Here is a 16326-nt window from a genome sequence, read left to right on the forward strand (position 1 = left end):
TGCGAGCCATCCTAGCACCCCGGCCTCCTGATGTTCTCAAAATAGTATTCTAGAGGAAAAGAAAATGCCGCATAGTGCATTTAAGGGGCAATTGCTTTTCTTGAAGGAAATCTTAGTGGTGGATGAAAAAGCCAACAAGTCCCTGACAGTGACTCACAGACTGTCTTTTGACACATGACTGAGGTCAGATGGACAGCACCCGAGATCTCCGCTTCACCAAAATCATCTCTACTTTGACCTGATTGGCATCATGGGGAAAACAAAGCAAACAGCAACAAAAGAGGTACCATTACCAAATATGGGATGGAGAGAGAGAGAGAGAGAGAGAGAGAGAGAGAGAGAGAGAGAGAGAGAGAGAGAGAAAGGAGAAAGGGAGACAGGAAGGGAGCAGGAGGTGAAGGAAGGAAGGAAGGAAAAGAGGGAGGGAGGCAGGGATGGAGAAAAGAATTGCCAACCTCTGTTCGTTCTCCAGAAAGCTTCAGTTGTACTAGAAACTTAGTTCTACTGATAAGCTTGCCTCACAGAATAAAATAGGGTAATGATAATTAAAGAGATGCAGTTAAAATATCATGTGATATTGGGATAGTTCTAAATACCTCACTAAGAGACAAAGTTTTTAAATGTTTATTTTTTTAAATTTTTTAAATCTTTATTTATTATTGAGAGACAGAGAGAGACAGAACATGAGCGGGGGAGGGGCAGAGAAAGAGGGAGACACAGCATCCAAAGCAGGCTCCAGGCTCTGAGCTGTCAGCACAGAGCCCGACGCTGGGCTCGAACCCACGAACTGCGAGATCATGACCTGAGAAGTCAGACGCTTCACTGACTGAGCCACCCAGGCACCCCGTGTTTATTTATTTATTTTTGAGACAGAGAGCATGAGCAGGGGAGGGGCAGAAGGAAGGGGAGAGAGAGAATCCCAAGCAGACTCCCTGCTGTCAGCACAGAGCCTGGTCCAGGGCTCGATGTCACCAACCATGAGTTCATGACCTGAGCTGAAATCATGACCTGAGCCGAAATCAAGAGTCAGAGGCTTAACCAACTGAGCCACTCAGGCACCCCAGAATATGTAAAATTCTTAAATGTAAGGTTCTTAAGTTTTATGTAGGAAAGTTTGAACAGACGTTTTAAAATAGAAGAAATCTCAGTTTTGAAACTCAATGGATCATATAGGAAATGACTCTGGGGCCTTTTTCTATGTTGTTAATGGTGACTCTTTTCTGAAGAAAAAGGACATGTCAATGAGAATTTTTAAAAGAGATTTTTCTAGAGTTGTCCCCATTTATGTTCATTCATCAATAGAAGAAACATTGTTAGAAATATCCCACTGGTTTTCTTTGATATGAATGATAAAAATGTATCTTTCAGTATATGAATTTTCAGAGACTGTTTAGTCTACCTTTCCAGACATGTTTATTTAAACTTTTTTTTTAACCTTAATTTTGGTTGGATTGCCTTTATAACAATGAAATTCAAGGTAAGGTTTCATAATTCTCTGTGCCATATCTTTTATAGCATTATGTTTGTCACAAATTTGACATTCCAGCAGGAACAATAAGGAATGTTTTTTTTTTTTCTTTCCCTCTTCAGTTGAGGACTTAGGACAATTATGTGACCACAGTGGATAGAGCCAGAAAGCATCCAACAAGAACATGAGACTCTGATTCTGGCATTAATTCCATCGACAACTTGTCACTCAGTCAAAAGTATTTTTTTTTACATTTATTACTTTTTTTCTGAATATTTTGAGTTGACATTCAGACACTGCATATACCATCTTTGTGAAACAAAATAAAGATACCTGGAAACTCAGGGCACTAACCAGAGCAGAGATATCCAGAAACATGAATGAAAGCAAAGGCTTGCCTGGGTGGAGCTTTTCACATCATAGTAGTAAGCATCCTAAGCCTGTGCAGTGTTTCCAAGCATTTTACTCTCTGTGCTTTCTTCAAGCACATCAATCAAAAAAATAAAATAAACAAAGCTTACTCAAATGGCATGGTTTACGAAAAATCATTAAGAATTTAAGACAGACTAAGAGTGGTGGAGGTGGGGGGATGGGTGTGATGGAATAGGAAGGTATATCTTTGATTTGTGATGACAGTGGCCCTCATTTTTGTCACAGGTGTTTGATTTCATGTAACTTTGCCTTCAATCATTTTCCTTATTTCTGTTGTCATATCACTGAACAAAGAGTGCTTTAAGGATTTATTTAGACAGTCATCTCATTCCAAGTAACATAGTCACGTGAGGGGATTTATGCATGTGTTAATGCGAGTAGGCATTTATGAGAGAGTTACTAGGAATAATTGTATCAGCAATTTCTCTGTTACTTTTGACCTAAATCGAGCCTGCGCCTTTTTCCAGCCAGATAATTAGCTCTACTATTTCATTTCAAAATTACATTTTTTTCAGCAGAAAACAATTTCCTTAAACTATGAATGCTTTTGTTCATATATGTCCATGTATGGACACACACACACACACACACACACACACACACTTCTTTCAAAGAGAAATTCAATGCATACTTCAAACAATAGTAGGTCTGAGTTTCTGGTTTAATTTGACCAGGCTGCGAATGAAGGATAAAGGAATGGCACTAAAATAATCTGGATACAAAGGCCATTGTCCAACGCAAGGTTAAGGGTAAGAAATAAAGGTTATCGTATATTTAAGTTCAAGAGACCAATAAAGATGATTAGCTTACAGCAAATTGAAAAGTTTGGACCAGGGGCGCCTGGGTGGCGCAGTCGGTTAAGCGTCCGACTTCAGCCAGGTCACGATCTCGCGGTCTGTGAGTTTGAGCCCCGCGTCAGGCTCTGGGCTGATGGCTCGGAGCCTGGAGCCTGTTTCCGATTCTGTGTCTCCCTCTCTCTCTGCCCCTCCCCCGTTCATGCTCTGTCTCTCTCTGTCCCAAAAATAAATAAAAAACATTGAAAAAAAAATTTTTTTGAAAAGTTTGGACCATAGCATACGACTAATTCCTGAATTTATTGAAACATGCGGACGTTTAAAAATATGCAAATTCTAGAACCCATACTAAATAAAGACAACTACTGAATCACATCTTTTGAGTCACAACCTCTGTACATGCAGCCAATGAGTCGTGTGTTTTTAAAGACTATATCCAGATGCTTCTGATGTAGCCAATCCAGACCTCTCAGAAACATGAAGAACAACAGTTAGAGGCGTTAATGAGCAGACATCTGTTAGTTAGAAACAGCCAGGGAGACACAAAAATCAGAAAGTGGGACAAAGGAAACTTGCCAGAGACCAGCACAGGATCACAGATTAAAAAAATGTACAATTTATTAGTCATATCTTGTTAGGTTATCCTGCAGTAACAAATAACCTCTGATTCTTAGTGGTTTACAACAAAAAAGGTTAGTTTCTTGCATGCATTAATTGGGTTGGTTGTGGATGAGCTGTGTAGAGCTCTGCTCTGTGGATCTTCTCCATTCTAAGATCTAGTCCCTACTGGGATATGTTCTTGTGGCAGAGAGAAAAGGACTCACTGAACCACGTGGTGTCTCTTAAAGCTTCTGCTCAGACATGACATAAAATTTTTCATTCACATTCCATTGGCTAAAACCAGTCTCATGACCAAGCTTGATGTCAAAGGGGTAGGGATAGATTCTCCTTCAATAGGAAAACACTGCAAGTTACATAACAATATGTGGGGACACATAATCGTCTGAAGGTAGGAGACCAAATACTGGTACAGCAGCTGTAGTATAGGCCACTGAAATCTCCCTTAAAGAGAGAACTTGCCACGAGAAATGAAGTCATCCAACAACCAGTGGCCCAGTGGTTATTATGGGTAGTTTGTATTTTCTGTTCCTGTGATTCTGGGCTCTACAGGGTTAGAGATTCTGTTCTCTAAAGGAGGCACACTCTTTCTAGAAGACACAGGAAGGGTTCCATTGAGCAACAAGCCATAACTGCTTCCTGGGTAACTTGAACTCCCTTTGTAGCAGCCAGTAGGCCAGAAGACACATCTCCATTGTGGAACAGGTCTTACACCTGGATCGGCAGGAGGTGGCAGGGCTGCTGCCACATTATGGGGCAGAACGAAAAATGTGTGGAACCCCTTTGGGTATTCCCTTGCCCAATCGTGATTTTGAAGTGCAGTCCCACGCAGCAACCCTGGCCCAAGAAGGGTTTGGTTACCAGGGGTTCAGATGTCTCATGGGAAGGACTAGGCTCACCAAGTAAGCCACTGAGCCCAGGAGAAGTGTTAGCTGAGGGTGATAATGAGGTGAGTTCAGAATAAATGCTGGAGGGAACAGAAAATGAGTATCACACGCAGCCCCCGTATGAACTGCAATGGTGAGGGCTATAGTTTATTACTCTAACTGTTCCTTTGTAAGTTTCCCCTCAGGAAAAGGAAGAGTCCTAAGGAAGAAGTCCTAAGAAGTCCTAAGGAAGCCATGAAACAGCTGTTTTTCCAAACCTGTAGGAGAACTTTTGCTGAGGGCAAAGGGTGAATGTGGCTTAGATCTTCCTCAAGAGAAACTTCTCCAAGGACAGCAGTGTTGGCCACCAGCTTTGTACAAGGTCATCAAATCTGGGGCAGTATTTTTGTCAAGGTCACTCTGTCCCTGGAAAGCTCCTGGCCAAGAGCTGAGCATGATGTGATTTGGGGCCTGGCTGTGTCTACCCCATGTGGGAGTCCTCTCTGGGTGGTCTTGGGGTCTGAGCTCCCCTATTGGCTGGCTGAGAATTTCCCATAGCTACACTGTGGTGGGAGGTTCTTCCCCTCCCACTCCTCCTCCTTTAGCAGATGTTATACTGCATTGTGACCCAGAGGCCAGCCCTGCCTATTCCTGCTCCCTTCCCATCATCCCAGGCATCTTTCTCAATACATCTCTCACACTTCTAGCCCCATCTAGCTTGGTGCCTGCTTTGGAGAGGGCATTAACTGACTTATGTGGGAATACTCATGCAACCAATGAAATTCAGAAACCAAAGAAGAGGGAAGGGAAAGCCTAAAAATGAATGTGAGACCCCAGAAATAATAAATGCTTGTGAAAATAGGGCAATCTCTTGCTTCATTTCAATGGTGGTTGGGGAGGTAGGACCATCTCCACTGTAGGAATACTTGGCTGGAAGTGAAAGTAATGTGAGCTAAAGAAAGCAGAGTCTTTTTGCAATAAGACTGTAACACTCAAGATAGATGAAGCCTGACACATCTCATGTTACAAAAATAAAAATAAGTTTCATAATCCTGAATTTAAACAAGTATGCTTTTTCTTACACAATGAAGACAATGCTGCAAGATCTAGTTGTAGGTTACTTTTTTTTCCAATAGAAAACAAAGCAAAGCAAAAGTATTGCTTGAATCAAGGGAGGTCATTTTCCCGGAAGTAATTGATAAAATATTTACAAACTTTTCCCCCAACCAAGTTATTGGCTAATGCATAGGCCTGGACATGTGTGCTCTGGAGCCACTGAGTTGTGGGCTCGCTCCCTAGTGCCATCATTTACAAACCAAACAATAGTAGCTATTGATCCCTAACCCCGTTTCCCTATCTGTTAAATAATAATCCTGTCCTCACGGATCGTTACCAAGTTTACCTGAGATACTGTACATGAAGCTCTTAGGCCAGAGTCTGACTTAAAATATGCACTTAATTATTTTGGCTTTAGAAGCCTTACTTTTAAATCCTGTCCTCCTGAATTTTGTTTGTAGAATCATCATGCACCTGGTAAGACTGTTTTTAAAGAATACCGTAAGACACCATGTAGCTTCAAGAAACTGCACGCAAAGTCAAAGCAAAATCTTGCATTCAACTCAAGGTATCAGGATGATCTAGACAAATATAGTCCTCATGTTCTCTTAACTTCCTTCAACAGTTGCTTCTGTTTTTCAAAGCACCTGTTGATTGCGACAGACAAACGAAGGTACAAAACAAGAACTTCAAAACTGCTTTGACAATGCTATTCAACAGAGATTGTTACTTGTCTTGCTGTCTTCTTGAAAATCCATCAGCATTAATGTTTTGTGTCTCCTTCTGAGAACTGTCACCTTTCAGAGATGAAAACACAACCCTAGAAAAGGGTGAGCTAGCAAGGTGAGATGTCAGCTCTCAAAGTGACAGAGGTATTTGCTTCTCTGTGTGATGTTGAAGCCAACATGCCAATATTTCATAGCAGAGCCTTCCTTGAGAACCAATGGAAAAAAACAGTATCGCATTCCATCCATCCATCCGTCTATGTCCTCTTTCAAGCAAACTGAAGGATCACCCAAGAGTTTGTTGCTTGGATTTTTTTTTTTCCTGGAACCATTCTGTGGAGTTGAGCTCAAAAATTCATGTTTGACACAGATGCATCATCTAGTATTTCTCTACCTTCACAAACTTCTGAACCACCTGGAATTTTCTATGTTGATTCTTCAAGATGTATTTATCTGGTACCAGAAAAGGGGCACATTCAGCCATGAAGTAAATGGGGGGAAACCTGAAAGGAGAATGAAGGCCACTGCTGCAAAGGAGATAATAAAATTTGCCAGTGGGCAAGTTGACTGCCATCATCCGCTAATTACTCAAATCTTTCATGTCAGGCATTGTAGAAGAAAATTAATATTTGGACTTCATTCATTAATATTATGACTTTAAAAGTTTGCATTTGATGTCGCTTCCCTTTTGCCTTCTCTTCAGATACACAAGGCTAAATGCCAATAACCTTGTGCTGCTCGCCCTACCAAAGTGACTCCTGCCTCAGAACTTGATCCTTTTCCCCTTCAACATTGGCCTCTTCTGAGTATCATTTCCAGCTAAAGTAATCTACGTGCAAGAAAAGTTGGCCATAAAATAGGCCAAGAGGTTAGTGTGTTACACCTTTTTCTATTTTGACAGGTAATATGCCTCAACCAAATGTCAGACTTTGAAAGGCATCATTAATTATATTTGCCTCCATTTTTGGCAGATGGAACTCATCTCAAGCCCCTTGGGCCTTTAGGACTACAAGGGACTGTTCGCATTCACTCACCCTGAGCTTTGGGAGGGCAGGTATCTTGTCTTCTTGCTCCTTGCTGTAGTCACTAGCACATCGTAAGTGCTCAAACACGTGTTTTATGAAGGAACAATGAACCAAGGAAGTAAGTCCTCTGTGAGGATAGTCAGATCGAGGGCTTAGTTAGGGAGCTTGGTAGAGTTTTGTCATCTGTGCTTCCCAGGGAACCATTCTCCCTACTCCTGACGATGGAAAATTCCTGGGTGGGGACCAGTCCTCTTTACTCAGACCCAACCAATCCACCACCAGATCCCTGCGGCCACGAAGATTGTTGTAGGGACTGACAAATGCCTCAGGTAGGTCCAACCAGAGGAAATCCCGGGCACTGTGTGCAAGCTCAGACGCCCCTCATCCCTCTTGCCACCATGAAGGAAGATTAGTTGGACCAGGTCCGTGGCATTGTAGAAGACCTGGATTGGGTTATGCCCGCAGCTAGGTCAACCCTAAAACCCTTCAGTTATACGGTCCACTAAATTCCGTTGTGTCAAAGGCAATAATAGTTGGATTTGCTGACACATGCTTTGGAAAAAGTCCAAAGTGAACCAGTTACTAAATAAATGCTATTGACTAACTTATGTCAGAAAATGCAGTCGATGCCATCGGGAGCAGGAAATGAATGTATTGTACTTATTTCTTGCTTGTAAATATTCTTCCTACTTAACACTACAAGTGGGAGTAATAAACTATCTTGTATGTTTGTCCCATATGTATATATATTTTTTTTCAATCACGCAGTATACTTTGATGCGGAAACTTGGCTCCAGTAAAATTAAACTGTGTTCATATTTTCTTTCAAATTGTTCACTCACCATCGCCCTTAATGTCTTCTCTGAGTCTCAGTTGCTCATTCGAAGCTGTAAGCTATGCATTTCTTGCCTTAAGCTCTAACATTTATTCTCAGCACTTCATGTCCTCAGTGATACCTAATTTCTACTTTTGTGCCCCTAATATCTTAACTCTTTTAGATTTTTTTTCAGACATTAACTTCTTGTGTCTGGCTATTTATTGACACTTCTTGGATCTTAAGGCCAAGTGTTAAAAATGGTATCTTTACACACTTGTTTTGTCAACTGCTATGGTGAACGGTTATGGAAAAGCAAAACAAAACAGAATAAAACAGAAAAGAAAAGAAAAAAAAAAACTGCCCCAAAGAGATAACACACAATTTCCATTAGCTCCAGATGTTATACTTAAAGTTGATATTCTTAAGCATCTAATCTGTTATTTCTCCTTGCTAGAATATTTCAGCACTGCCCCAAATTTGATACTTCAGAAAGAGTATGACATATCTAATCAACCAGTGACTAATTTTCTCATTTTAGGTAGGAGGCACATGTTTTCTGAGCCTCAATTACCTTTATCTTCATAATGATGGAAGTACTTTCCAGGGTCGTTGTAAGAAATTAAAAGAAGATTAAAAATTTCAAAGTCACCTAGCAATGTGGCCAGTACAAATGGAAGTTGGACAAACATTAATTTACCAGGCAACTCCGTATCACTTTTTGTCTCTCGGTACCCAACTATAAAATAAATATCTTAATGATCAGTTTCCAGCCCACAGCATCATAAAGGATTATCAGTACAATTTGCTTATTTCCATAAGTGGACTTTGACAGTGATTGACATACGACATACCTCCAAATCCAGAAAAAACAAATTGCTCCAAAGTAAAGAAAAAAGAGCAAAAATAATTCATTTTTTTCTGTCATAATTATTGGTTGAGTACAATATAGAGTTTGGCAAATCTACTGAATACATTTACGGTTATTATGTCAAACTTCATAATATTTAAAATTGTTATGAAAGTTAGGGTTCAGGGCAATCGTGGCTAGGGAGTTATGCTTGAAAAAAATGTAACTTTTTAAAAATCTTTTTAATTTGAGAGAGAGAGAGAGAGAGCACAAGTGGCAGAAGGGCAGAGAGGCAGACACAGAATCTGAAGCAAGCTCCAGGCTCTGAGCGGTCAGCACAAAACCCAACATGGAACTTGAAATCATGAACCCTGAGATCATGACCTGAGCCAAAGTCGGATGCTCAACCAACTGAGCCACCCAGGTGCCCCACAAATTTTTAATCATTTTTAATGATTAAACATTTTTATGATTTTATTAAATCATTTTAATGATTAACATTTTTAATCACAAAGTACTTATTGTCAATAGTTTGAGGTTGATCATGCTATGATTCACTTGATGCTTATTCATAACAATAAAATCCAAGATATAATAATAAATTCATTATTAATAATTAAAAATAATAAAAGTAAAGGAAGTGTGAGCAGGGAATAGAGATTGTTAACCTTTATCAAAGTTATATGCTTATTAAAGAGTAGGCATAGAACATTCTACAGAGCATCTTTCAGAGACTTATTTTTACTAAGACATGACAACTGCTTTTAAGATTAACATATGTTATTATCTATGGCACTATGGAATTTAAAATTAAAATATTTCCTATGTCTGTACATAAATAAGATTTTCCTGCTTCTTAAAGTGTCATGGCTTGAAGAAAAGAGGGTATAGGGAAAATTCAAATCAAATCATGATATTCAGATTCAACTTAGAACATAGTTTACAGAACTTCACATCGTGGGAGATCTTTTCCAAAAATTCAACCAAAGACGGGGAGGTTCTAGAAAATATATTTTATTTGTGTCTTCAAAACTGACATAAGCTTTGAATGCGGTTTGAGAACATGCCAACTTTTTACAAATGAGTTTAGCTAACCATATGTGGCTCATTTTTTCCAACCTAGAAGTGGAAACTAGAAATACAGAATGTTAACATCTAATGGCCTTGAACCTCCTCAGCAGACAGGGCTAACTTCAGGCCAGTTTAAAGTATAATATGGGTTTGGCTTTCTCAAAGGTATAATTTTTACAGAGGAAGAAACAACTCTACGTTGAGGCATTTAATTCATTTACTCACTATTTATTCAAAAAGTATCCGAGGACTTACTTTCTGGCCGTGACCAAAGCCCAGGGGTCAGTATCCTCAGGGAACCACAGGCTATTGAACCAGCATGATTTCAGCACCATGTGGTTGGATGTGCCCTTAGAGGAAGTACAGAGCAGGTGGAATGGAAGAACGAGTCGTGAGGTCCTGACCATGACGGAGGGGCTGGGAAGTCCCATGGAGGAAGTGGCTTTTCAGCTGATACAGAGCATGAGTAAAACTTAATCAGAAAAGGGAGAGAAGTGGGGAGAAGAGAATTTGTGTGTTGACCGTGAGGATCTAGAGAAACCAAAAAATTATAGAGGTATTTGGGCAGAACTTGATCGAACCTGTTTGTTTTGTATTCCCAAAGGCTAGAATGACGCCTGGCTCAAAGAGGTCACCAAATAAATATTTATTAAATGAATGAATGCAGAAATATATGATTGGAAAAGTTCAAGAGTAACTCCTGGGTTTCTTAACCACCTGGATGGATGATAATGTTTTTCTTTTCTTTTTCTTTTTTTTTAACGTTTATTCATTTTTTTTAATTTTTTTTAAACATTTATTTATTTTTGAGACAGAGAGAGACAGACCATGAACGGGGGAGGGTCAGAGAGAGAGGGAGACACAGAATCTGAAACGGGCTCCAGGCTCTGAGCAGTCAGCACAGAGCCCGATGCGGGGCTCGAACTCACATACCGCGAGATCGTGACCTGAGCCGAAGTCGGACGCTTAACCGACTGAGTCACCCAGGCACCCCAACGTTTATTCATTTTTTGAGAGACAGAGAGAGACAGAGCATGAGTGAGGGAGGAGCAGAGAGACAGGGAGACACAGAATCCAAAGCAGGCTCCAGGCTCAGAACTGAGAGCACAGAGCCCGATGTGGGGCTCAAACTCACAAACCGTGAGATCATGACCTGAGCCGGAGTCGGGTGCTCAACCTACTGAGCCATCCAGGCGCCCAGGATGATAATGTTGTTCAATGACAGTCTGCACTATTTCCCATATAGTCTCCATTTTCTTAATTTATGATAAAGGAGGAAGGAAAAATCTGTGAGTCCTCAAACATTATTAATTCCTGTCCTTGTTAGAAGAGTTAATAATTTGAATTCAAGGATCAACTTAATCCCCTCTTCTCCGTCTCCACTGTCCTGCTTTGGTTTAGATGCTCATCATTTCTGGGCTCAATTAATGCAATGGCTTCTTAGCTGATCTTTTTTTTTTTTTTTTCCACATTGCTGCCAGATTATCCTTGTAAATGCAGATTTGTTCATGTCACTCCCTAAATTAAAACTCCCTGATGGCTTTTCCATTTCTTCGGACTAAAAATGTGCAATTTCATATAACACTCAAGGTCTTTCAAATATTCAGATCTTATGCTAAGTCTCAACTGCGACATTGTCCCTCCTTGATTTTAAGATTATCCTGATATAACATGTTCCCACCTTCACTTTGTTCCAGATTGTTGACTCAAAGGTAAAGTTCAAGACCAACCACATGTCAAGTGTGGCAATGAGTCTTGAGGAGACAGACAGGTTACATCATGACCCCAGGCAGCAGTCACGCTGCTCTGTCTTCCTGAACTTCTTCCTTTGGCTAAATCATGTTTTAAGATCTAATTCAGATATAGTAGTCTCTTCGAAGGAGGCTCCCATTATCAGCCAGGCTTTATCAAAGTTGAACTCAATTACCTCCCATCTGGGCTGTCAAGGGGTTCTGTGCTTCTCCATATCAGAGCCCTTCCTTTATGGCACTCTACAGTTGTCATCTGTGAGTGGACCTCCTCTATTGGTCTGTGAGCCCCTTGAGGGACAGACCATCAACTATTTCCAAAAAGAAGAAAGTAGGTAGGGATAATGGAAGGGAGGGAAAGATATGACTCATGAAATATTGTTTGATATTTTCGGGAACCTTCTCTTCTTTAATTTTTTTTGGCTTAGGATTCCCCAACCATTATTGGAAGGATAAAAGCTGAAATGACACTATGAGACTCAGGTAAGATTATCCAAGAAGTATTTTCACTGTTAAAACAAAATGGAAGCGGGGCGCCTGGGTGGCTTGGTCGGTTAAGCGTCCGACTTCGGCTCAGGTCATGATCTCACGGTCCGTGAGTAGTTCCAGCCCACGTCGGGCTCTGTGCTGACAGCTCAGAGCCTGGAGCCTGTTTCAGATTCTGTGTCTCCCTCTCTCTCTGCCCCCCCCCCCCCCCGTTCATGCTCTGTCTCTCTCTGTCTCAAAAATAAATAAACGTTTAAAAAAATTTTTTTAATAAAAAAAAAACAAAATGGAGGCTCTTAATAGCTACCTGTCATATTGTTTGTAGATAATTTTTATTTTATTTAACAGATCCATGGGTTAGATTGGATTCTTCTTTAACTTTGTAAAACATATTGATTAACAGCCATAGCATTGTAAATACCCATAGTCAACAGGCCAAGCTCTCTGGCATGTCCACACACGTATGTTCTAGAGACTAAATTGTAACTGTGTGCTTCTGAGAATTAGTTATGTTTGCTGTCAATCCTGCTTATGTCTACTGTGCTTTGGGCCATAGCTATATAGTTTTAAATATTATATAAACCAAAGAATATGAGTGTGAATAATTAGTGAGAATTTCCCTAGGAACTCTGTTGAAAAACTCTGTTGACTGCTTCGAAGATTCTCAATAAAAGGAGACTTAATAATAATAAAAAAAAAAAGGTCTACATGGATGACATGAGATTAAGGTAAATCTGTGAAATCTAAAAGGACTCTGAATTGTGCTTGTTTTTCCAAATGTCTTGAAATTCTGGCACTGCTTTTAAGAAACTGAAGCCACATTAAAAAGGGAAAACTAATGAGCACATATTAAGCACGAAGTTTTTATAGAAGCGGAATCGGGGAAAATGTACACAAGCGAATGACTCTGTTGCAAAATTTGGTGAACGATGTGTATTGACAACCTTGAATTTTAGAAAGTTTTGTATGTGCAGGGCACCTGGGCGGCTCAGTTGGTTACGCGTCCGACTTCGGCTCAGGTCATGTTCTCGAGGTTCGTGGGTTCAAGCCCCATGTCAGACTCTGTGGTGACAGCTCAGAGCCTGGAACCTGCTTCAGATTCTGTGTCACCCTCTTTCTCTGCCCCTCCCCCACTGGGACTCTGTCTCTCTCTCTCTCAAAAATAAATAAACATTAAAAAAAAATGTTTTTAAGTGTTGTATGTGCTTATGTGTTTCTCTTCTTGATATTTCTCTATTTTTTTACTTTTGTTCAATCAGGTCTCAATTATATTAGATCTTCTATATTCATATTCTACAAATAAATCCGCTAGCAAAGAACCTGGCATATAGTAGATAGTAGAGGCACAGTAAGTCTCAAAAAATGTTGGTTTCATCGCTCCGTCCTTCCCCTAATATTATGCAAGACTTAAAGATAATTGATTCAAAGGAAGTTACTTTAGAAATAACCATTCTAAAACATCAAATTTTCCTTGATATATACTATTGCATACAGCCCCCCAAAATAATGCGGAATATTAATTCACTCGTGGAAAATTATTTAAGCCATTACATTTTTAAGTCACTTTGGAAATGGACCCTGGAAGGAGAGCACATTTTCTTAGTGGTGATAGTGTGCAAAACAAGGTTCTCAGTTCAGGAAAGAGCCAGACAACTCAGGAAAAGCAGCAGATTCCATGCTCTTCAGTACTATTTCAATATATTTTCTCTTCTGAGAAGTGACATATCAGTAGCTGGGAAACTACGGAATTTCCCAGACTAGATCATTACCTATGTCGCTACATTAGAATCTGACATCATCATTGAAAGCTGCTGATAATGTATGCAAAAATAGGAAAATTTATACCTCATTTTGTAGAGCCTATATTATCCAGGATATTGGCATAAAGGGATTGATATAGCCCAAAGTTACTAGACATGCATTTCACAGCCAGAAAAATGAGTTTTCCTTGAATCTGTAAAACTTCCAAGGCCATAGTCACTCATTCATTTACCTTCTAGAAGAGAGACGATAAGATTTGCCAAGCCAAAGGAGAAGACTGTAATAAGAAAGCTTTAATGTCAGTTCTATCTCAAATGTAAGGCATTCACCCCTCGCAAAGATTTGTAGTATGCGCCTCTCTTGAAAATGGCATCTTAAAATTCAATGGAATGATGCCCTAAATTTCTTGAATAAAAGATCTCAAAACCTTTGTGGAAAGTACTATAGATGCAGAGTATTTGAGCACAGTGAAATGCCACTTGCAACATAGTCTGCTCCGTTCCCAGAAAAAGTTTGTAGTTTCAACAGAGTTACGGGGTGACAGAGGAAAATTTCCTTTGGAAAGATCGGGAAACTCTAGACATGCCTGTACAGAACAGTGGTGGAAATGATCTCTCAATGCGTAAAAATACAGAGTTCTCGCATCTTCTGTATCAGGCCAACAATCACCCGATGTCTTCCTAGATAGTATTTTCAGATTATCTGAATTCAACTTAAAGTCACCCTTTTTAAGAGTGAGGGTGGCACTACATTCACCCATGGTGTACACCTCATCGTGACTCTTTCAAAGTTTTAAGACCCCCTGGTTTTGGTAAATCGCAGCCCAGGCCCTCAGCAGAGAACCCGCAGGTCTGTTTCACTGAGAAGAGTTTGCCCCCTAACGGGAGACTCCTTTGTCTTTCTCTCCAACGTTGAAGTTCTCCACATCGTGAACTGTGTCCTTTCTCTGGTGTCTTGACTCAATCTCCCTCAGTAGAATTTTTCAATATAATATGCTAATTCTGTAATCTCAGAGATTTTCCTTTTTGGGTGTTCAGATTCTTCTTTATCCCTTTACAGCTGTTTTCACTCTTCTTGAGCACAACTTCTTTTTGGAATGTCCCGTTGTTGTTGTTGTTATTTGGCTTCCCTGCCATCATCCTTTTTTACTTTTCATCATTTTCATTGCTCCTACTTAGTATCTTCACTGACTTACTACGCCTCATGCTTCAGTACAAGTCAAGGTCCTGTTTTCCTTATTTCTCCTTTTTCCGACAAAAGAAATAGCATTTTTAAAGACTTGAACGCTCTTTATTTATATGATTTCGAATTTAATATTCCACTGTCTCTTGTAGCCTGAGACATATATTTGCTCTCCCTCTACAATGCTGGATATTTCCAAATGGATATTTCTTTGACACTCAAGGTCAATGTGAGCTCAGCATCATTTCCCTGTTCCTTCTATTGATACTTAGTCCTCTATAGGATCATCAGTCTATCAGTCACAGAGAACTAAACCTTCCAAACAATTTGACACCTAGTTTCTTCTTATATGCATACATTCAACTGGTCAACAAATCCTTCCTCTTCTCCTTGGATTTCCTATTTTCCAAACCATCTGCAAGGTCCATATTAACTTTCAGGATTGACCACTAAGTGATACTCTTAATTGGATTCTCTATCTCAGTTTTCCCGAATACTAATCATTAACCTGAAAAAATAGTTATAAAAAAGAAATAGGATCACCTCACTTCGTTTCTCTAGAAATATGCAAAATAGAGTCCATTTCCTCTGTAAGGCAATTCAGGCTTTGCATGATCTGGCCCGACCTCCTTTCCAATTTTCTATCATCCGCTCACATAGTTCTCTCTCCTGGGAGCCTTTCCTTTCCAAACTACATTTCCATTTGAAAAAAGTCATAATAGGGGTGCCTGGGTGGCTCAGTCAGTTAAGCAACTGACTTCGGCTCATGTCATGCTCTCGCAGTTCGTGAGTTCGAGCCCCGCGTGGGGCTCTGTGCTGACATTCAGAGCCTAGAGCCCATTTTGGATTCTGTGTCTCCCTCTCTCTCTGCCCCTTCCCTGCTCACGCTCTGTCTCTCTTTCCTTCAAAAATAAATAAACATTAAAAAAAATTATAAGAAAAAAGTCATAATAAATTTCAAGTCCATCAGGGTCTAATCTGAATGTTGTGTCTTCCCTGAATATCATCCTTTCATCAACATGCTCTCTCTCCTTAGCTTGAATTTCTTTGGTATTACTTGTCACTTTCTGCCTTACATTATAGCCATTATATACAAACATGAGACTCTGGAATTTTTGAGGACGGGGATCAAACTTTGTTCATTCCTTTATATCCTATGGCATGTGGTATGCTTTTTTGAGCATAAAAAAGTAATGGGTTAATATTGAAGGATTTAAATTAAATTCACTCATTAATTAAAAGAAAAATGTTGTTAATTATATTCATGCATTATTTACAGGTGTATTAAAGTGTTACAACTATCTAGAAACTTTGCTTCACTAAAATAAGTCTGGCAGACCAATTTTTTTTTTAGTGGAAGTTTGGTTTGGAAAGAAGTGAGTAGATAAAGTGAAACAGAGAGAATAAGAACATTATGTTGTCCAGAAATT

The 16326-nt window shown here is 39.8% G+C and overlaps 1 protein-coding gene across 1 annotated transcript in view; it reads right to left on the bottom strand.

Moving 5' to 3' along the window:
• Positions 1-16326, bottom strand: part of NYAP2 (neuronal tyrosine-phosphorylated phosphoinositide-3-kinase adaptor 2) — a 264307-nt gene that overhangs the window by 152945 nt on the left and 95036 nt on the right.

Source organism: Panthera pardus, unplaced genomic scaffold (assembly GCF_024362965.1).
Source record: "Panthera pardus isolate Hobbes unplaced genomic scaffold, ASM2436296v1 HiC_scaffold_10, whole genome shotgun sequence".
Lineage (NCBI taxonomy): Eukaryota > Metazoa > Chordata > Mammalia > Carnivora > Felidae > Panthera > Panthera pardus.